This window comes from Ambystoma mexicanum, chromosome 10 (assembly GCF_040938575.1).
Source record: "Ambystoma mexicanum isolate Mex_15411 chromosome 10, UKY_AmexF1_1, whole genome shotgun sequence".
Classification (NCBI taxonomy): Eukaryota; Metazoa; Chordata; class Amphibia; order Caudata; family Ambystomatidae; genus Ambystoma; species Ambystoma mexicanum.
This window is the reverse complement of record NC_090932.1, coordinates 1,535,497,707-1,535,518,609: the sequence shown is the minus strand read 5'-3', so window position 1 is coordinate 1,535,518,609 and position 20,903 is coordinate 1,535,497,707. Positions and strand designations below refer to the sequence as shown.

Genomic DNA, 20,903 nt, shown 5'->3' with positions numbered 1-20,903 from the left:
GCCACACTAAGCAGATGGCTCTGCAAAGGCCCAGGGGCTACAGCAAAAAGCCTGAACAGGGCAAGGCCGCTTCATTTTTGGCAGTGGAGTGGAAGTAGAATTGCAGGGTCCGCCCTATGAGACAGGGTACAAGACGTGAATTACATAAGACCTTTTCACTTTTCCCAGAGTCCCCTGCAAAATCGGGTCTATTTTCAAGGACAAGTGCAATTATCACAAACAGGTAGGTATGTGATGGCATGGAAATGTATCGAAATTGTAATGGTTTAGTCAACAGTTGGAACGCTCAGAGACAAATTGATTCAATTCTTGTCAATGTCCTGGCTGCACTGCAGAAACAGCTGGTCGTCCTGGTGGAGCATCACTTCACCTGTCCCCAAAGGAGCCCATTTCTCGATGCTGTCCTCGCTCCTGTGCAATCCTCCAATGGCTCTTTGCATTCTCAAGCCTCTCCCATGTTGCCTTGGCAGCGGCCTGCCCAATAATCTCTCAGGAGGGCGGGGTCACTTGCCAACAGGCCACCGATCATGCTAAGGGAAAGAGCGCACAGGTAGCAGCCTGCTCATTTGCATGTTTACTCCCAGAATCCTATGCATACCTTGCTACTATATTTGCTGTCAGTTTGGTGAGCGCAAGATGATACAGGTGTTCACCTCAACAAATCTCGGCACTGGAATCCAGGCGGTTTTATGAGTTTGACAAAGGATGCTCAGGATGGAGCTTGCTGGGATCAGTGCAAGTTAAATGGGAATCCATTCCCGCGGCACACGGGCCTCTGGGTCAGGTGCTTTAGCTTTGCGCAGTGGCAGTATCGTAGCTCATGAGGTTTAACCGAGGCGCGATTATTGCTTATTGAAAACTTTACCCAATACCCCGCCATGACAGCTTGAAATATAGCTGGAATTGGTAATTTTTGACAGTCTCTACGGAGGCTGAACCGATTTGTTTGAAAAGGAGACAATGACGCTTTTACTCCACTGGAGAAGACCTAGCAAGAGGGGTGTGTTTTTCGGAACCCATCCCTTCTATTCTTTGTTCTCTCGTGGCCTACCCTCAACAAAGGGGTTTACTTCCAGAAGCTAGCGCATTCGTAAACTCCAAGCGGCGCAGCGAAGTCTATGGAACCGTGACCATGCAGCAGGTGCATTAAGCGCCTCAGTTGTCTCGCTGCCTTCCTGATCTCACGACATGAAAACCATGAGCTTTCAGAACCTAGCAGACAGTGACCTGTCTGCCTTCGATCCTCTTTGCCACATCTGCTCTTGCGAAAGTCATCAGATTGTTGGATGGTTACTCAGGGAGGTCTGGCTGCCACTGAAGCCAACCGCAGCAGAGGGGTCGCTTTACCTTTGGCCTTCGCTCACCATCTCAGTCTTCCCAAGAGAGGCAAAAGGGCATTTCTGTCCCCATGCATTCTATAGACACATATTCACGTGGAGTCAACAACCCGACCTCTCTTGGTGTGACGAATCAACTTCCGGGGCACTAGTGGTCCAGGGAGGAATATCGCTTTCTAGACCATCAATCAGTCCCACACCTCTAGTACACCGGAAGGGGTCCGAACAGTGGACGGAACGTCAGGCTGGTTAGTTGCAACAGAGCGAAAAAACAATTGTGACCCACTGATAAAAGGGACTTTCCAGTCAAGGTTGTATACAAATATCTACTTTAGTATTAATACAACAGACAGTTCTAACACACTACAAAATACAACCCACCCTATAAAGGAAAACAGGGGACAGACAGTTTCACAAAGGAGAGGGATGCACTCTGGATACTGACAGGAGTGCAGTCGGTAAAGCAATCAGTCTGAACTGTTCAAGGTTATTTGGTTGCAGCAGCAAGGGAGCAAGAGGTCGTAAATGTCACTAAGGGCCTTCGGAGAAGGACCAGGGGGACAGAACCACAATGTAACTGGTGTTTGAGATGATCTTGGTACTCGACAGCATCGAGTGGCTTCCAGCATGCTTTGTAGCTCCGGCGACAGAGTTCAAGAGGGACGACAGATGCGGATATCAGTTGGCAGGCAGTTTGGTAAGCGAGGCTGGGCGGACGGCTGCAGGCTGCCCTACCCGGCGGCTCGGGGTGAAGAATCGTTGTCTGTGTGCTGGTTGGTGGATCTGGAACGCTGGTCGAAGGTTCTCAGACGGCTTTAGTGACTGCAGCGTGAGAACAGCCACAGTGGTGCAGCCGGTCGCAGTTTGAGAGCTCGACTGCTTCGAAAAAGTCCTTAAAAGATGGACGCTGGTTGATGCTTGTTGTGGCACTCCTCCGAGCTTCTTCTCAATGCTTGGGTCGACGTTTAAGGCGGCCGACCCAAAGCTGAGAAGAGTGTTTGCCGGCAACGGCCTTGTCCTTTGTTCAGAGACTCTCTGGCACTTCCCACCTAGGAAGCTTGCTGGCTTAACTTAGCAGGGCACGCTGTGTGCTGGCTGGGTACCGGTTCTGGTGCTGCTTGATGGATCCTCTGAGTCGGGTATCTCCCTCTGTTCCCTGGGAGATGTTTTGGGAGGTATTTTGCTTCCCTCTTGGAAATCCTGGACTTCCTTCACTGGCGGAAGCCGTGAGGCAGACTGTACCATCACCGAGGGTCCGAATGAGTCCTTCTTCGTACTCCTTTTGAAGTCGTCGGATGATCTGCTTAGTGAGGGGCTCAGCCCTCTTTTAAAGCCAAATGGGCCCCAGTGATTCGAGCATGCTAAGCCTACCTTAAAGACCCAATCATGGGTCCCCACCACCAATCTTCTGTCATGCGTAAGGTCATGACCAGAGTGCTTTGCAACAGGAAAGGTAAGGGGTGACAACATGTACTACTAAGCCGCACCCATCTTCCTGTCTCCTGTGGATCAAAGTGGCTCTCTGGTTAATTGAGCTCGAGAACAGACTGTCTGCATCAAATCACATATATCTTCCCTCTGAAAGGGGGTGGCCCTGCAGCGGTTGCCTACTGTAAACAGTTGTTCCACACATGACATTCAATGGCCTTCATACAGAGGGGTGGGAGCTAGCTTCAAGCTGACACATTGCATATGAAAAAGATGTTGGGGTTTCCTGCCCTGTGTTAGTTCTGTGAACAGGCCTCTTGGCAGGCCTGCTTCACTTAACTCTCATCAGTATGCGCTGCCATCAGAGAGAACCTAACAATAGGCAGGGCATATCGATGGAGCCTTTGCTATTTTAAGTAGGCTGACCAGGGCCGGAGGAAGGCGTTGCCTTCCCCCTTCAGAGATGCTTTGATGTACCCATGGCTGTCACATTGCAGCTAAATGTGACAGGAGGACCGCACCGGTAGACTGTGTCCCCCAGAGTGCACTTGACTATGTGTTTGTTGTGCAGTGTCCATTGGGAAATGTGTGCGGAATAGCCCCACACATTTCCAGGAGGTTTACCTACCAACATTCCATTTCTTTTTTAAAAGTATCAAACCAGCCCAGGTGGAGCGCACACTCCCCGTGCGGATGGTCTAATTCCTCACTCTTGGTCAGGTTCTTCAATTCCTACCAGTCAAGTGGTCTCTTCTGTCTGTGTCTGCACTTCATTTGCACAGCAAACAGGCATGTCTTTCCCATGGCAACAGTGTCTTCTCCAAGCTGCACACACAGACAGCCGTTTCTCAGGCTAAATGTTCTCTTCTGACCTCAGTGGCAGAGCCACACTAAGCAGGTGGCTCTGCAAAGGCCCAGGGGCTACAGCAAAAAGCCTGAACAGGGCAAGGCCGCTTCATTTTTGGCAGTGGAGTGGAAGTAGAATTGCAGGGTCCGCCCTATGAGACAGGGTACAAGACGTGAATTACATAGGACCTTTTCACTTTTCCCAGAGTCCCCTGCAAAATCGGGTCTATTTTCAAGGACAAGTGCAATTATCACAAACAGGTAGGTATGTGATGGCATGGAAATGTATCGAAATTGTAATGGTTTGGTCAACAGTTGGAACGCTCAGAGACAAATTGATTCACTTCTTGTCAATGTCCTGGCTGCACTGCAGAAACAGCTGGTCGTCCTGGTGGAGCATCACTTCACCTGTCCCCAAAGGAGCCCATTTCTCGATGCTGTCCTCGCTCCTGTGCAATCCTCCAATGGCTCTTTGCATTCTCAAGCCTCTCCCATGTTGCCTTGGCAGCGGCCTGCCCAATAATCTCTCAGGAGGGCGGGGTCACTTGCCAACAGGCCACCGATCATGCTAAGGGAAAGAGCGCACAGGTAGCAGCCTGCTCATTTGCATGTTTACTCCCAGAATCCTATGCATACCTTGCTATTATATTTGCTGTCAGTTTGGTGAGCGCAAGATGATACAGGTGTTCACCTCAACAAATCTCGGCACTGGAATCCAGGCGGTTTTATGAGTTTGACAAAGGATGCTCAGGATGGAGCTTGCTGGGATCAGTGCAAGTTAAATGGGAATCCATTCCCGGGGCGCACGGGCCTCTGGGTCAGGTGCTTTAGCTTTGCGCAGTGGCAGTATCGTAGCTCATGAGGTTTAACCGAGGCGCGATTATTGCTTATTGAAAACTTTACCCAATACCCCGCCATGACAGCTTGAAATATAGCTGGAATTGGTAATTTTTGACAGTCTCTACGGAGGCTGAACCGATTTGTTTGAAAAGGAGACAATGACGCTTTTACTCCACTGGAGAAGACCTAGCAAGAGGGGTGTGTTTTTCGGAACCCATCCCTTCTATTCTTTGTTCTCTCGTGGCCTACCCTCAACAAAGGGGTTTACTTCGAGAAGCTAGCGCATTCGTAAACTCCAAGCGGCGCAGCGAAGTCTATGGAACCGTGACCATGCAGCAGGTGCATTAAGCGCCTCAGTTGTCTCGCTGCCTTCCTGATCTCACGACATGAAAACCATGAGCTTTCAGAACCTAGCAGACAGTGACCTGTCTGCCTTCGATCCTCTTTGCCACATCTGCTCTTGCGAAAGTCATCAGATTGTTGGATGGTTACTCAGGGAGGTCTGGCTGCCACTGAAGCCAACCGCAGCAGAGGGGTCGCTTTACCTTTGGCCTTCGCTCACCATCTCAGTCTTCCCAAGAGAGGCAAAAGGGCATTTCTGTCCCCATGCATTCTATAGACACATATTCACGTGGAGTCAACAACCCGACCTCTCTTGGTGTGACGAATCAACTTCCGGGGCACTAGTGGTCCAGGGAGGAATATCGCTTTCTAGACCATCAATCAGTCCCACACCTCTAGTACACCGGAAGGGGTCCGAACAGTGGACGGAACGTCAGGCTGGTTAGTTGCAACAGAGCGAAAAAACAATTGTGACCCACTGATAAAAGGGACTGTCCAGTCAAGGTTGTATACAAATATCTACTTTAGTATTAATACAACAGACAGTTCTAACACACTACAAAATACAACCCACCCTATAAAGGAAAACAGGGGACAGACAGTTTCACAAAGGAGAGGGATGCACTCTGGATACTGACAGGAGTGCAGTCGGTAAAGCAATCAGTCTGAACTGTTCAAGGTTATTTGGTTGCAGCAGCAAGGGAGCAAGAGGTCGTAAATGTCACTAAGGGCCTTTGGAGAAGGACCAGGGGGACAGAACCACAATGTAACTGGTGTTTGAGATGATCTTGGTACTCGACAGCATCGAGTGGCTTCCAGCCTGCTTTGTAGCTCCGGCGACAGAGTTCAAGAGGGACGACAGATGCGGATATCAGTTGGCAGGCAGTTTGGTAAGCGAGGCTGGGCGGACGGCTGCAGGCTGCCCTACCCGGCGGCTCGGGGTGAAGAATCGTTGTCTGTGTGCTGGTTGGTGGATCTGGAACGCTGGTCGAGGGTTCTCAGGCGGCTTTAGTGACTGCAGCGTGAGAACAGCCACAGTGGTGCAGCCGGTCGCAGTTTGAGAGCTCGACTGCTTCGAAAAAGTCCTTAAAAGATGGACGCTGGTTGATGCTTGTTGTGGCACTCCTCCGAGCTTCTTCTCAATGCTTGGGTCGACGTTTAAGGCGGCCGACCCAAAGCTGAGAAGAGTGTTTGCCGGCAACGGCCTTGTCCTTTGTTCAGAGACTCTCTGGCACTTCCCACCTAGGAAGCTTGCTGGCTGAACCTAGCAGGGCACGCTGTGTGCTGGCTGGGTACCAGTTCTGGTGCTGCTTGATGGATCCTCTGAGTCGGGTATCTCCCTCTGTTCCCTGGGAGATGTTTTGGGAGGTATTTTGCTTCCCTCTTGGAAATCCTGGACTTCCTTCACTGGCGGAAGCCGTGAGGCAGACTGTACCATCACCGAGGGTCCGAATGAGTCCTTCTTCGTACTCCTTTTGAAGTCGTCGGATGATCTGCTTAGTGAGGGGCTCAGCCCTCTTTTAAAGCCAAATGGGCCCCAGTGATTGGAGCATGCTAAGCCTACCTTAAAGACCCAATCCTGGGTCCCCACCACCAATCTTCTGTCATGCGTAAGGTCATGACCAGAGTGCTTTGCAACAGGAAAGGTAAGGGGTGACAACATGTACTACTAAGCCGCACCCATCTTCCTGTCTCCTGTGGATCAAAGTGGCTCTCTGGTTAATTGAGCTCGAGAACAGACTGTCTGCATCAAATCACATATATCTTCCCTCTGAAAGGGGGTGGCCCTGCAGCGGTTGCCTACTGTAAACAGTTGTTCCACACATGACATTCAATGGCCTTCATACAGAGGGGTGGGAGCTAGCTTCAAGCTGACACATTGCATATGAAAAAGGTGTTGGGGTTTCCTGCCCTGTGTTAGTTCTGTGAACAGGCCTCTTGGCAGGCCTGCTTCACTTAACTCTCATCAGTATGCGCTGCCATCAGAGAGAACCTAACAATAGGCAGGGCATATCGATGGAGCCTTTGCTATTTTAAGTAGGCTGACCAGGGCCGGAGGAAGGCGTTGCCTTCCCCCTTCAGAGATGCTTTGATGTACCCATGGCTGTCACATTGCAGCTAAATGTGACAGGAGGACCGCACCGGTAGACTGTGTCCCCCAGAGTGCACTTGACTATGTGTTTGTTGTGCAGTGTCCATTGGGAAATGTGTGCGGAATAGCCCCACACATTTCCAGGAGGTTTACCTACCAACATTCCATTTCTTTTTTAAAAGTATCAAACCAGCCCAGGCGGAGCGCACACTCCCCGTGCGGATGGTCTAATTCCTCACTCTTGGTCAGGTTCTTCAATTCCTACCAGTCAAGTGGTCTCTTCTGTCTGTGTCTGCACTTCATTTGCACAGCAAACAGGCATGTATTTCCCATGGCAACAGTGTCTTCTCCAAGCTGCACACACAGACAGCCGTTTCTCAGGCTAAATGTTCTCTTCTGACCTCCGTGGCAGAGCCACACTAAGCAGATGGCTCTGCAAAGGCCCAGGGGCTACAGCAAAAAGCCTGAACAGGGCAAGGCCGCTTCATTTTTGGCAGTGGAGTGGAAGTAGAATTGCAGGGTCCGCCCTATGAGACAGGGTACAAGACCTGAATTACATAGGACCTTTTCACTTTTCCCAGAGTCCCCTGCAAAATCGGGTCTATTTTCAAGGACAAGTGCAATTATCACAAACAGGTAGGTATGTGATGGCATGGAAATGTATCGAAATTGTAATGGTTTGGTCAACAGTTGGAACGCTCAGAGACAAATTGATTCACTTCTTGTCAATGTCCTGGCTGCACTGCAGAAACAGCTGGTCGTCCTGGTGGAGCATCACTTCACCTGTCCCCAAAGGAGCCCATTTCTCGATGCTGTCCTCGCTTCTGTGCAATCGTCCAATGGCTCTTTGCATTCTCAAGCCTCTCCCATGTTGCCTTGGCAGCGGCCTGCCCAATAATCTCTCAGGAGGGCGGGGTCACTTGCCAACAGGCCACCGATCATGCTAAGGGAAAGAGCGCACAGGTAGCAGCCTGCTCATTTGCATGTTTACTCCCAGAATCCTATGCATACCTTGCTACTATATTTGCTGTCAGTTTGGTGAGCGCAAGATGATACAGGTGTTCACGTCAACAAATCTCGGCACTGGAATCCAGGCGGTTTTATGAGTTTGACAAAGGATGCTCAGGATGGAGCTTGCTGGGATCAGTGCAAGTTAAATGGGAATCCATTCCCGGGGCGCAAGGGCCTCTGGGTCAGGTGCTTTAGCTTTGCGCAGTGGCAGTATCGTAGCTCATGAGGTTTAACCGAGGCGCGATTATTGCTTATTGAAAACTTTACCCAATACCCCGCCATGACAGCTTGAAATATAGCTGGAATTGGTAATTTTTGACAGTCTCTACGGAGGCTGAACCGATTTGTTTGAAAAGGAGACAATGACGCTTTTACTCCACTGGAGAAGACCTAGCAAGAGGGGTGTGTTTTTCGGAACCCATCCCTTCTATTCTTTGTTCTCTCGTGGCCTACCCTCAACAAAGGGGTTTACTTCCAGAAGCTAGCGCATTCGTAAACTCCAAGCGGCGCAGCGAAGTCTATGGAACCGTGACCATGCAGCAGGTGCATTAAGCGCCTCAGTTGTCTCGCTGCCTTCCTGATCTCACGACATGAAAACCATGAGCTTTCAGAACCTAGCAGACAGTGACCTGTCTGCCTTCGATCCTCTTTGCCACATCTGCTCTTGCGAAAGTCATCAGATTGTTGGATGGTTACTCAGGGAGGTCTGGCTGCCACTGAAGCCAACCGCAGCAGAGGGGTCGCTTTACCTTTGGCCTTCGCTCACCATCTCAGTCTTCCCAAGAGAGGCAAAAGGGCATTTCTGTCCCCATGCATTCTATAGACACATATTCACGTGGAGTCAACAACCCGACCTCTCTTGGTGTGACGAATCAACTTCCGGGGCACTAGTGGTCCAGGGAGGAATATCGCTTTCTAGACCATCAATCAGTCCCACACCTCTAGTACACCGGAAGGGGTCCGAACAGTGGACGGAACGTCAGGCTGGTTAGTTGCAACAGAGCGAAAAAACAATTGTGACCCACTGATAAAAGGGACTGTCCAGTCAAGGTTGTATACAAATATCTACTTTAGTATTAATACAACAGACAGTTCTAACACACTACAAAATACAACCCACCCTATAAAGGAAAACAGGGGACAGACAGTTTCACAAAGGAGAGGGATGCACTCTGGATACTGACAGGAGTGCAGTCGGTAAAGCAATCAGTCTGAACTGTTCAAGGTTATTTGGTTGCAGCAGCAAGGGAGCAAGAGGTCGTAAATGTCACTAAGGGCCTTCGGAGAAGGACCAGGGGGACAGAACCACAATGTAACTGGTGTTTGAGATGATCTTGGTACTCGACAGCATCGAGTGGCTTCCAGCATGCTTTGTAGCTCCGGCGACAGAGTTCAAGAGGGACGACAGATGCGGATATCAGTTGGCAGGCAGTTTGGTAAGCGAGGCTGGGCGGACGGCTGCAGGCTGCCCTACCCAGCGGCTCGGGGTGAAGAATCGTTGTCTGTGTGCTGGTTGGTGGATCTGGAACGCTGGTCGAGGGTTCTCAGACGGCTTTAGTGACTGCAGCGTGAGAACAGCCACAGTGGTGCAGCCGGTCGCAGTTTGAGAGCTCGACTGCTTCGAAAAAGTCCTTAAAAGATGGACGCTGGTTGATGCTTGTTGTGGCACTCCTCCGAGCTTCTTCTCAATGCTTGGGTCGACGTTTAAGGCGGCCGACCCAAAGCTGAGAAGAGTGTTTGCCGGCAACGGCCTTGTCCTTTGTTCAGAGACTCTCTGGCACTTCCCACCTAGGAAGCTTGCTGGCTTAACTTAGCAGGGCACGCTGTGTGCTGGCTGGGTACCGGTTCTGGTGCTGCTTGATGGATCCTCTGAGTCGGGTATCTCCCTCTGTTCCCTGGGAGATGTTTTGGGAGGTATTTTGCTTCTCTCTTGGAAATCCTGGACTTCCTTCACTGGCGGAAGCCGTGAGGCAGACTGTACCATCACCGAGGGTCCGAAGGAGTCCTTCTTCGTACTCCTTTTGAAGTCGTCGGATGATCTGCTTAGTGAGGGGCTCAGCCCTCTTTTAAAGCCAAATGGGCCCCAGTGATTGGAGCATGCTAAGCCTACCTTAAAGACCCAATCCTGGGTCCCCACCACCAATCTTCTGTCATGCTTAAGGTCATGACCAGAGTGCTTTGCAACAGGAAAGGTAAGGGGTGACAACATGTACTACTAAGCCGCACCCATCTTCCTGTCTCCTGTGGATCAAAGTGGCTCTCTGGTTAATTGAGCTCGAGAACAGACTGTCTGCATCAAATCACATATATCTTCCCTCTGAAAGGGGGTGGCCCTGCAGCGGTTGCCTACTGTAAACAGTTGTTCCACACATGACATTCAATGGCCTTCATACAGAGGGGTGGGAGCTAGCTTCAAGCTGACACATTGCATATGAAAAAGGTGTTGGGGTTTCCTGCCCTGTGTTAGTTCTGTGAACAGGCCTCTTGGCAGGCCTGCTTCACTTAACTCTCATCAGTATGCGCTGCCATCAGAGAGAACCTAACAATAGGCAGGGCATATCGATGGAGCCTTTGCTATTTTAAGTAGGCTGACCAGGGACGGAGGAAGGCGTTGCCTTCCCCCTTCAGAGATGCTTTGATGTACCCATGGCTGTCACATTGCAGCTAAATGTGACAGGAGGACCGCACCGGTAGACTGTGTCCCCCAGAGTGCACTTGACTATGTGTTTGTTGTGCAGTGTCCATTGGGAAATGTGTGCGGAATAGCCCCACACATTTCCAGGAGCTTTACCTACCAACATTCCATTTCTTTTTTAAAAGTATCAAACCAGCCCAGGCGGAGCGCACACTCCCCGTGCGGATGGTCTAATTCCTCACTCTTGGTCAGGTTCTTCAATTCCTACCAGTCAAGTGGTCTCTTCTGTCTGTGTCTGCACTTCATTTGCACAGCAAACAGGCATGTCTTTCCCATGGCAACAGTGTCTTCTCCAAGCTGCACACACAGACAGCCGTTTCTCAGGATAAATGTTCTCTTCTGACCTCAGTGGCAGAGCCACACTAAGCAGATGGCTCTGCAAAGGCCGAGGGGCTACAGCAAAAAGCCTGAACAGGGCAAGGCCGCTTCATTTTTGGCAGTGGAGTGGAAGTAGAATTGCAGGGTCCGCCCTATGAGACAGGGTACAAGACGTGAATTACATAGGACCTTTTCACTTTTCCCAGAGTCCCCTGCAAAATCGGGTCTATTTTCAAGGACAAGTGCAATTATCACAAACAGGTAGGTATGTGATGGCATGGAAATGTATCGAAATTGTAATGGTTTGGTCAACAGTTGGAACGCTCAGAGACAAATTGATTCACTTCTTGTCAATGTCCTGGCTGCACTGCAGAAACAGCTGGTCGTCCTGGTGGAGCATCACTTCACCTGTCCCCAAAGGAGCCCATTTCTCGATGCTGTCCTCGCTCCTGTGCAATCCTCCAATGGCTCTTTGCATTCTCAAGCCTCTCCCATGTTGCCTTGGCAGCGGCCTGCCCAATAATCTCTCAGGAGGGCGTGGTCACTTGCCAACAGGCCACCGATCATGCTAAGGGAAAGAGCGCACAGGTAGCAGCCTGCTCATTTGCATGTTTACTCCCAGAATCCTATGCATACCTTGCTACTATATTTGCTGTCAGTTTGGTGAGCGCAAGATGATACAGGTGTTCACCTCAACAAATCTCGGCACTGGAATCCAGGCGGTTTTATGAGTTTGACAAAGGATGCTCAGGATGGAGCTTGCTGGGATCAGTGCAAGTTAAATGGGAATCCATTCCCGGGGCGCACGGGCCTCTGGGTCAGGTGCTTTAGCTTTGCGCAGTGGCAGTATCGTAGCTCATGAGGTCTAACCGAGGCGCGATTATTGCTTATTGAAAACTTTACCCAATACCCCGCCATGACAGCTTGAAATATAGCTGGAATTGGTAATTTTTGACAGTCTCTACGGAGGCTGAACCGATTTGTTTGAAAAGGAGACAATGACGCTTTTACTCCACTGGAGAAGACCTAGCAAGAGGGGTGTGTTTTTCGGAACCCATCCCTTCTATTCTTTGTTCTCTCGTGGCCTACCCTCAACAAAGGGGTTTACTTCCAGAAGCTAGCGCATTCGTAAACTCCAAGCGGCGCAGCGAAGTCTATGGAACCGTGACCATGCAGCAGGTGCATTAAGCGCCTCAGTTGTCTCGCTGCCTTCCTGATCTCACGACATGAAAACCATGAGCTTTCAGAACCTAGCAGACAGTGACCTGTCTGCCTTCGATCCTCTTTGCCACATCTGCTCTTGCGAAAGTCATCAGATTGTTGGATGGTTACTCAGGGAGGTCTGGCTGCCACTGAAGCCAACCGCAGCAGAGGGGTCGCTTTACCTTTGGCCTTCGCTCACCATCTCAGTCTTCCCAAGAGAGGCAAAAGGGCATTTCTGTCCCCATGCATTCTATAGACACATATTCACGTGGAGTCAACAACCCGACCTCTCTTGGTGTGACGAATCAACTTCCGGGGCACTAGTGGTCCAGGGAGGAATATCGCTTTCTAGACCATCAATCAGTCCCACACCTCTAGTACACCGGAAGGGGTCCGAACAGTGGACGGAACGTCAGGCTGGTTAGTTGCAACAGAGCGAAAAAACAATTGTGACCCACTGATAAAAGGGACTGTCCAGTCAAGGTTGTATACAAATATCTACTTTAGTATTAATACAACAGACAGTTCTAACACACTACAAAATACAACCCACCCTATAAAGGAAAACAGGGGACAGACAGTTTCACAAAGGAGAGGGATGCACTCTGGATACTGACAGGAGTGCAGTCGGTAAAGCAATCAGTCTGAACTGTTCAAGGTTATTTGGTTGCAGCAGCAAGGGAGCAAGAGGTCGTAAATGTCACTAAGGGCCTTCGGAGAAGGACCAGGGGGACAGAACCACAATGTAACTGGTGTTTGAGATGATCTTGGTACTCGACAGCATCGAGTGGCTTCCAGCCTGCTTTGTAGCTCCGGCGACAGAGTTCAAGAGGGACGACAGATGCGGATATCAGTTGGCAGGCAGTTTGGTAAGCGAGGCTGGGCGGACGGCTGCAGGCTGCCCTACCCGGCGGCTCGGGGTGAAGAATCGTTGTCTGTGTGCTGGTTGGTGGATCTGGAACGCTGGTCGAAGGTTCTCAGACGGCTTTAGTGACTGCAGCGTGAGAACAGCCACAGTGGTGCAGCCGGTCGCAGTTTGAGAGCTCGACTGCTTCGAAAAAGTCCTTAAAAGATGGACGCTGGTTGATGCTTGTTGTGGCACTCCTCCGAGCTTCTTCTCAATGCTTGGGTCGACGTTTAAGGCGGCCGACCCAAAGCTGAGAAGAGTGTTTGCCGGCAACGGCCTTGTCCTTTGTTCAGAGACTCTCTGGCACTTCCCACCTAGGAAGCTTGCTGGCTTAACCTAGCAGGGCACGCTGTGTGCTGGCTGGGTACCGGTTCTGGTGCTGCTTGATGGATCCTCTGAGTCGGGTATCTCCCTCTGTTCCCTGGGAGATGTTTTGGGAGGTATTTTGCTTCCCTCTTGGAAATCCTGGACTTCCTTCACTGGCGGAAGCCGTGAGGCAGACTGTACCATCACCGAGGGTCCGAATGAGTCCTTCTTCGTACTCCTTTTGAAGTCGTTGGATGATCTGCTTAGTGAGGGGCTCAGCCCTCTTTTAAAGCCAAATGGGCCCCAGTGATTCGAGCATGCTAAGCCTACCTTAAAGACCCAATCCTGGGTCCCCACCACCAATCTTCTGTCATGCGTAAGGTCATGACCAGAGTGCTTTGCAACAGGAAAGGTAAGGGGTGACAACATGTACTACTAAGCCGCACCCATCTTCCTGTCTCCTGTGGATCAAAGTGGCTCTCTGGTTAATTGAGCTCGAGAACAGACTGTCTGCATCAAATCACATATATCTTCCCTCTGAAAGGGGGTGGCCCTGCAGCGGTTGCCTACTGTAAACAGTTGTTCCACACATGACATTCAATGGCCTTCATACAGAGGGGTGGGAGCTAGCTTCAAGCTGACACATTGCATATGAAAAAGATGTTGGGGTTTCCTGCCCTGTGTTAGTTCTGTGAACAGGCCTCTTGGCAGGCCTGCTTCACTTAACTCTCATCAGTATGCGCTGCCATCAGAGAGAACCTAACAATAGGCAGGGCATATCGATGGAGCCTTTGCTATTTTAAGTAGGCTGACCAGGGCCGGAGGAAGGCGTTGCCTTCCCCCTTCAGAGATGCTTTGATGTACCCATGGCTGTCACATTGCAGCTAAATGTGACAGGAGGACCGCACCGGTAGACTGTGTCCCCCAGAGTGCACTTGACTATGTGTTTGTTGTGCAGTGTCCATTGGGAAATGTGTGCGGAATAGCCCCACACATTTCCAGGAGGTTTACCTACCAACATTCCATTTCTTTTTTAAAAGTATCAAACCAGCCCAGGTGGAGCGCACACTCCCCGTGCGGATGGTCGAATTCCTCACTCTTGGTCAGGTTCTTCAATTCCTACCAGTCAAGTGGTCTCTTCTGTCTGTGTCTGCACTTCATTTGCACAGCAAACAGGCATGTCTTTCCCATGGCAACAGTGTCTTCTCCAAGCTGCACACACAGACAGCCGTTTCTCAGGCTAAATGTTCTCTTCTGACCTCAGTGGCAGAGCCACACTAAGCAGATGGCTCTGCAAAGGCCCAGGGGCTACAGCAAAAAGCCTGAACAGGGCAAGGCCGCTTCATTTTTGGCAGTGGAGTGGAAGTAGAATTGCAGGGTCCGCCCTATGAGACAGGGTACAAGACGTGAATTACATAGGACCTTTTCACTTTTCCCAGAGTCCCCTGCAAAATCGGGTCTATTTTCAAGGACAAGTGCAATTATCACAAACAGGTAGGTATGTGATGGCATGGAAATGTATCGAAATTGTAATGGTTTGGTCAACAGTTGGAACGCTCAGAGACAAATTGATTCACTTCTTGTCAATGTCCTGGCTGCACTGCAGAAACAGCTGGTCGTCCTGGTGGAGCATCACTTCACCTGTCCCCAAAGGAGCCCATTTCTCGATGCTGTCCTCGCTCCTGTGCAATCCTCCAATGGCTCTTTGCATTCTCAAGCCTCTCCCATGTTGCCTTGGCAGCGGCCTGCCCAATAATCTCTCAGGAGGGCGGGGTCACTTGCCAACAGGCCACCGATCATGCTAAGGGAAAGAGCGCACAGGTAGCAGCCTGCTCATTTGCATGTTTACTCCCAGAATCCTATGCATACCTTGCTATTATATTTGCTGTCAGTTTGGTGAGCGCAAGATGATACAGGTGTTCACCTCAACAAATCTCGGCACTGGAATCCAGGCGGTTTTATGAGTTTGACAAAGGATGCTCAGGATGGAGCTTGCTGGGATCAGTGCAAGTTAAATGGGAATCCATTCCCGGGGCGCACGGGCCTCTGGGTCAGGTGCTTTAGCTTTGCGCAGTGGCAGTATCGTAGCTCATGAGGTTTAACCGAGGCGCGATTATTGCTTATTGAAAACTTTACCCAATACCCCGCCATGACAGCTTGAAATATAGCTGGAATTGGTAATTTTTGACAGTCTCTACGGAGGCTGAACCGATTTGTTTGAAAAGGAGACAATGACGCTTTTACTCCACTGGAGAAGACCTAGCAAGAGGGGTGTGTTTTTCGGAACCCATCCCTTCTATTCTTTGTTCTCTCGTGGCCTACCCTCAACAAAGGGGTTTACTTCGAGAAGCTAGCGCATTCGTAAACTCCAAGCGGCGCAGCAAAGTCTATGGAACCGTGACCATGCAGCAGGTGCATTAAGCGCCTCAGTTGTCTCGCTGCCTTCCTGATCTCACGACATGAAAACCATGAGCTTTCAGAACCTAGCAGACAGTGACCTGTCTGCCTTCGATCCTCTTTGCCACATCTGCTCTTGCGAAAGTCATCAGATTGTTGGATGGTTACTCAGGGAGGTCTGGCTGCCACTGAAGCCAACCGCAGCAGAGGGGTCGCTTTACCTTTGGCCTTCGCTCACCATCTCAGTCTTCCCAAGAGAGGCAAAAGGGCATTTCTGTCCCCATGCATTCTATAGACACATATTCACGTGGAGTCAACAACCCGACCTCTCTTGGTGTGACGAATCAACTTCCGGGGCACTAGTGGTCCAGGGAGGAATATCGCTTTCTAGACCATCAATCAGTCCCACACCTCTAGTACACCGGAAGGGGTCCGAACAGTGGACGGAACGTCAGGCTGGTTAGTTGCAACAGAGCGAAAAAACAATTGTGACCCACTGATAAAAGGGACTGTCCAGTCAAGGTTGTATACAAATATCTACTTTAGTATTAATACAACAGACAGTTCTAACACACTACAAAATACAACCCACCCTATAAAGGAAAACAGGGGACAGACAGTTTCACAAAGGAGAGGGATGCACTCTGGATACTGACAGGAGTGCAGTCGGTAAAGCAATCAGTCTGAACTGTTCAAGGTTATTTGGTTGCAGCAGCAAGGGAGCAAGAGGTCGTAAATGTCACTAAGGGCCTTTGGAGAAGGACCAGGGGGACAGAACCACAATGTAACTGGTGTTTGAGATGATCTTGGTACTCGACAGCATCGAGTGGCTTCCAGCCTGCTTTGTAGCTCCGGCGACAGAGTTCAAGAGGGACGACAGATGCGGATATCAGTTGGCAGGCAGTTTGGTAAGCGAGGCTGGGCGGACGGCTGCAGGCTGCCCTACCCGGCGGCTCGGGGTGAAGAATCGTTGTCTGTGTGCTGGTTGGTGGATCTGGAACGCTGGTCGAGGGTTCTCAGGCGGCTTTAGTGACTGCAGCGTGAGAACAGCCACAGTGGTGCAGCCGGTCGCAGTTTGAGAGCTCGACTGCTTCGAAAAAGTCCTTAAAAGATGGACGCTGGTTGATGCTTGTTGTGGCACTCCTCCGAGCTTCTTCTCAATGCTTGGGTCGACGTTTAAGGCGGCCGACCCAAAGCTGAGAAGAGTGTTTGCCGGCAACGGCCTTGTCCTTTGTTCAGAGACTCTCTGGCACTTCCCACCTAGGAAGCTTGCTGGCTGAACCTAGCAGGGCACGCTGTGTGCTGGCTGGGTACCAGTTCTGGTGCTGCTTGATGGATCCTCTGAGTCGGGTATCTCCCTCTGTTCCCTGGGAGATGTTTTGGGAGGTATTTTGCTTCCCTCTTGGAAATCCTGGACTTCCTTCACTGGCGGAAGCCGTGAGGCAGACTGTACCATCACCGAGGGTCCGAATGAGTCCTTCTTCGTACTCCTTTTGAAGTCGTCGGATGATCTGCTTAGTGAGGGGCTCAGCCCTCTTTTAAAGCCAAATGGGCCCCAGTGATTGGAGCATGCTAAGCCTACCTTAAAGACCCAATCCTGGGTCCCCACCACCAATCTTCTGTCAAGCGTAAGGTCATGACCAGAGTGCTTTGCAACAGGAAAGGTAAGGGGTGACAACATGTACTACTAAGCCGCACCCATCTTCCTGTCTCCTGTGGATCAAAGTGGCTCTCTGGTTAATTGAGCTCGAGAACAGACTGTCTGCATCAAATCACATATATCTTCCCTCTGAAAGGGGGTGGCCCTGCAGCGGTTGCCTACTGTAAACAGTTGTTCCACACATGACATTCAATGGCCTTCATACAGAGGGGTGGGAGCTAGCTTCAAGCTGACACATTGCATATGAAAAAGGTGTTGGGGTTTCCTGCCCTGTGTTAGTTCTGTGAACAAGCCTCTTGGCAGGCCTGCTTCACTTAACTCTCATCAGTATGCGCTGCCATCAGAGAGAACCTAACAATAGGCAGGGCATATCGATGGAGCCTTTGCTATTTTAAGTAGGCTGACCAGGGCCGGAGGAAGGCGTTGCCTTCCCCCTTCAGAGATGCTTTGATGTACCCATGGCTGTCACATTGCAGCTAAATGTGACAGGAGGACCGCACCGGTAGACTGTGTCCCCCAGAGTGCACTTGACTATGTGTTTGTTGTGCAGTGTCCATTGGGAAATGTGTGCGGAATAGCCCCACACATTTCCAGGAGGTTTACCTACCAACATTCCATTTCTTTTTTAAAAGTATCAAACCAGCCCAGGCGGAGCGCACACTCCCCGTGCGGATGGTCTAATTCCTCACTCTTGGTCAGGTTCTTCAATTCCTACCAGTCAAGTGGTCTCTTCTGTCTGTGTCTGCACTTCATTTGCACAGCAAACAGGCATGTATTTCCCATGGCAACAGTGTCTTCTCCAAGCTGCACACACAGACAGCCGTTTCTCAGGCTAAATGTTCTCTTCTGACCTCCGTGGCAGAGCCACACTAAGCAGATGGCTCTGCAAAGGCCCAGGGGCTACAGCAAAAAGCCTGAACAGGGCAAGGCCGCTTCATTTTTGGCAGTGGAGTGGAAGTAGAATTGCAGGGTCCGCCCTATGAGACAGGGTACAAGACCTGAATTACATAGGACCTTTTCACTTTTCCCAGAGTCCCCTGCAAAATCGGGTCTATTTTCAAGGACAAGTGCAATTATCACAAACAGGTAGGTATGTGATGGCATGGAAATGTATCGAAATTGTAATGGTTTGGTCAACAGTTGGAACGCTCAGAGACAAATTGATTCACTTCTTGTCAATGTCCTGGCTGCACTGCAGAAACAGCTGGTCGTCCTGGTGGAGCATCACTTCACCTGTCCCCAAAGGAGCCCATTTCTCGATGCTGTCCTCGCTTCTGTGCAATCGTCCAATGGCTCTTTGCATTCTCAAGCCTCTCCCATGTTGCCTTGGCAGCGGCCTGCCCAATAATCTCTCAGGAGGGCGGGGTCACTTGCCAACAGGCCACCGATCATGCTAAGGGAAAGAGCGCACAGGTAGCAGCCTGCTCATTTGCATGTTTACTCCCAGAATCCTATGCATACCTTGCTACTATATTTGCTGTCAGTTTGGTGAGCGCAAGATGATACAGGTGTTCACGTCAACAAATCTCGGCACTGGAATCCAGGCGGTTTTATGAGTTTGACAAAGGATGCTCAGGATGGAGCTTGCTGGGATCAGTGCAAGTTAAATGGGAATCCATTCCCGGGGCGCAAGGGCCTCTGGGTCAGGTGCTTTAGCTTTGCGCAGTGGCAGTATCGTAGCTCATGAGGTTTAACCGAGGCGCGATTATTGCTTATTGAAAACTTTACCCAATACCCCGCCATGACAGCTTGAAATATAGCTGGAATTGGTAATTTTTGACAGTCTCTACGGAGGCTGAACCGATTTGTTTGAAAAGGAGACAATGACGCTTTTACTCCACTGGAGAAGACCTAGCAAGAGGGGTGTGTTTTTCGGAACCCATCCCTTCTATTCTTTGTTCTCTCGTGGCCTACCCTCAACAAAGGGGTTTACTTCCAGAAGCTAGCGCATTCGTAAACTCCAAGCGGCGCAGCGAAGTCTATGGAACCGTGACCATGCAGCAGGTGCATTAAGCGCCTCAGTTGTCTCGCTGCCTTCCTGATCTCACGACATGAAAACCATGAGCTTTCAGAACCTAGCAGACAGTGACCTGTCTGCCTTCGATCCTCTTTGCCACATCTGCTCTTGCGAAAGTCATCAGATTGTTGGATGGTTACTCAGGGAGGTCTGGCTGCCACTGAAGCCAACCGCAGCAGAGGGGTCGCTTTACCTTTGGCCTTCGCTCACCATCTCAGTCTTCCCAAGAGAGGCAAAAGGGCATTTCTGTCCCCATGCATTCTATAGACACATATTCACGTGGAGTCAACAACCCGACCTCTCTTGGTGTGACGAATCAACTTCCGGGGCACTAGTGGTCCAGGGAGGAATATCGCTTTCTAGACCATCAATCAGTCCCACACCTCTAGTACACCGGAAGGGGTCCGAACAGTGGACGGAACGTCAGGCTGGTTAGTTGCAACAGAGCGAAAAAACAATTGTGACCCACTGATAAAAGGGACTGTCCAGTCAAGGTTGTATACAAATATCTACTTTAGTATTAATACAACAGACAGTTCTAACACACTACAAAATACAACCCACCCTATAAAGGAAAACAGGGGACAGACAGTTTCACAAAGGAGAGGGATGCACTCTGGATACTGACAGGAGTGCAGTCGGTAAAGCAATCAGTCTGAACTGTTCAAGGTTATTTGGTTGCAGCAGCAAGGGAGCAAGAGGTCGTAAATGTCACTAAGGGCCTTCGGAGAAGGACCAGGGGGACAGAACCACAATGTAACTGGTGTTTGAGATGATCTTGGTACTCGACAGCATCGAGTGGCTTCCAGCATGCTTTGTAGCTCCGGCGACAGAGTTCAAGAGGGACGACAGATGCGGATATCAGTTGGCAGGCAGTTTGGTAAGCGAGGCTGGGCGGACGGCTGCAGGCTGCCCTACCCAGCGGCTCGGGGTGAAGAATCGTTGTCTGTGTGCTGGTTGGTGGATCTGGAACGCTGGTCGAGGGTTCTCAGACGGCTTTAGTGACTGCAGCGTGAGAACAGCCACAGTGGTGCAGCCGGTCGCAGTTTGAGAGCTCGACTGCTTCGAAAAAGTCCTTAAAAGATGGACGCTGGTTGATGCTTGTTGTGGCACTCCTCCGAGCTTCTTCTCAATGCTTGGGTCGACGTTTAAGGCGGCCGACCCAAAGCTGAGAAGAGTGTTTGCCGGCAACGGCCTTGTCCTTTGTTCAGAGACTCTCTGGCACTTCCCACCTAGGAAGCTTGCTGGCTTAACTTAGCAGGGCACGCTGTGTGCTGGCTGGGTACCGGTTCTGGTGCTGCTTGATGGATCCTCTGAGTCGGGTATCTCCCTCTGTTCCCTGGGAGATGTTTTGGGAGGTATTTTGCTTCTCTCTTGGAAATCCTGGACTTCCTTCACTGGCGGAAGCCGTGAGGCAGACTGTACCATCACCGAGGGTCCGAAGGAGTCCTTCTTCGTACTCCTTTTGAAGTCGTCGGATGATCTGCTTAGTGAGGGGCTCAGC

At 50.6% G+C, this 20,903-nt stretch overlaps 6 non-coding genes across 6 annotated transcripts; all 6 read left to right on the top strand.

The window, feature by feature from the left end:
- The first annotated feature begins 791 nt into the window (after positions 1–791).
- Positions 792–932, top strand: LOC138496315 (U4 spliceosomal RNA). Its single transcript, XR_011277838.1, has one exon. It is a non-coding gene; the product is annotated as a U4 spliceosomal RNA (small nuclear RNA).
- Positions 933–4,440: 3,508 nt separating this feature from the next.
- On the top strand, positions 4,441–4,581 carry LOC138496314 (U4 spliceosomal RNA). Its single transcript, XR_011277837.1, has one exon. It is a non-coding gene; the product is annotated as a U4 spliceosomal RNA (small nuclear RNA).
- A 3,508-nt stretch (positions 4,582–8,089) lies between these two features.
- On the top strand, positions 8,090–8,230 carry LOC138496312 (U4 spliceosomal RNA). Its single transcript, XR_011277835.1, has one exon. It is a non-coding gene; the product is annotated as a U4 spliceosomal RNA (small nuclear RNA).
- A 3,508-nt stretch (positions 8,231–11,738) lies between these two features.
- Positions 11,739–11,879, top strand: LOC138496634 (U4 spliceosomal RNA). The gene has a single exon (XR_011278128.1). It is a non-coding gene; the product is annotated as a U4 spliceosomal RNA (small nuclear RNA).
- Positions 11,880–15,387: 3,508 nt separating this feature from the next.
- Positions 15,388–15,528, top strand: LOC138496311 (U4 spliceosomal RNA). Its single transcript, XR_011277834.1, has one exon. It is a non-coding gene; the product is annotated as a U4 spliceosomal RNA (small nuclear RNA).
- A 3,508-nt stretch (positions 15,529–19,036) lies between these two features.
- LOC138496310 (U4 spliceosomal RNA) lies at positions 19,037–19,177 on the top strand. Its single transcript, XR_011277833.1, has one exon. It is a non-coding gene; the product is annotated as a U4 spliceosomal RNA (small nuclear RNA).
- The last annotated feature ends 1,726 nt before the right edge of the window (positions 19,178–20,903 follow it).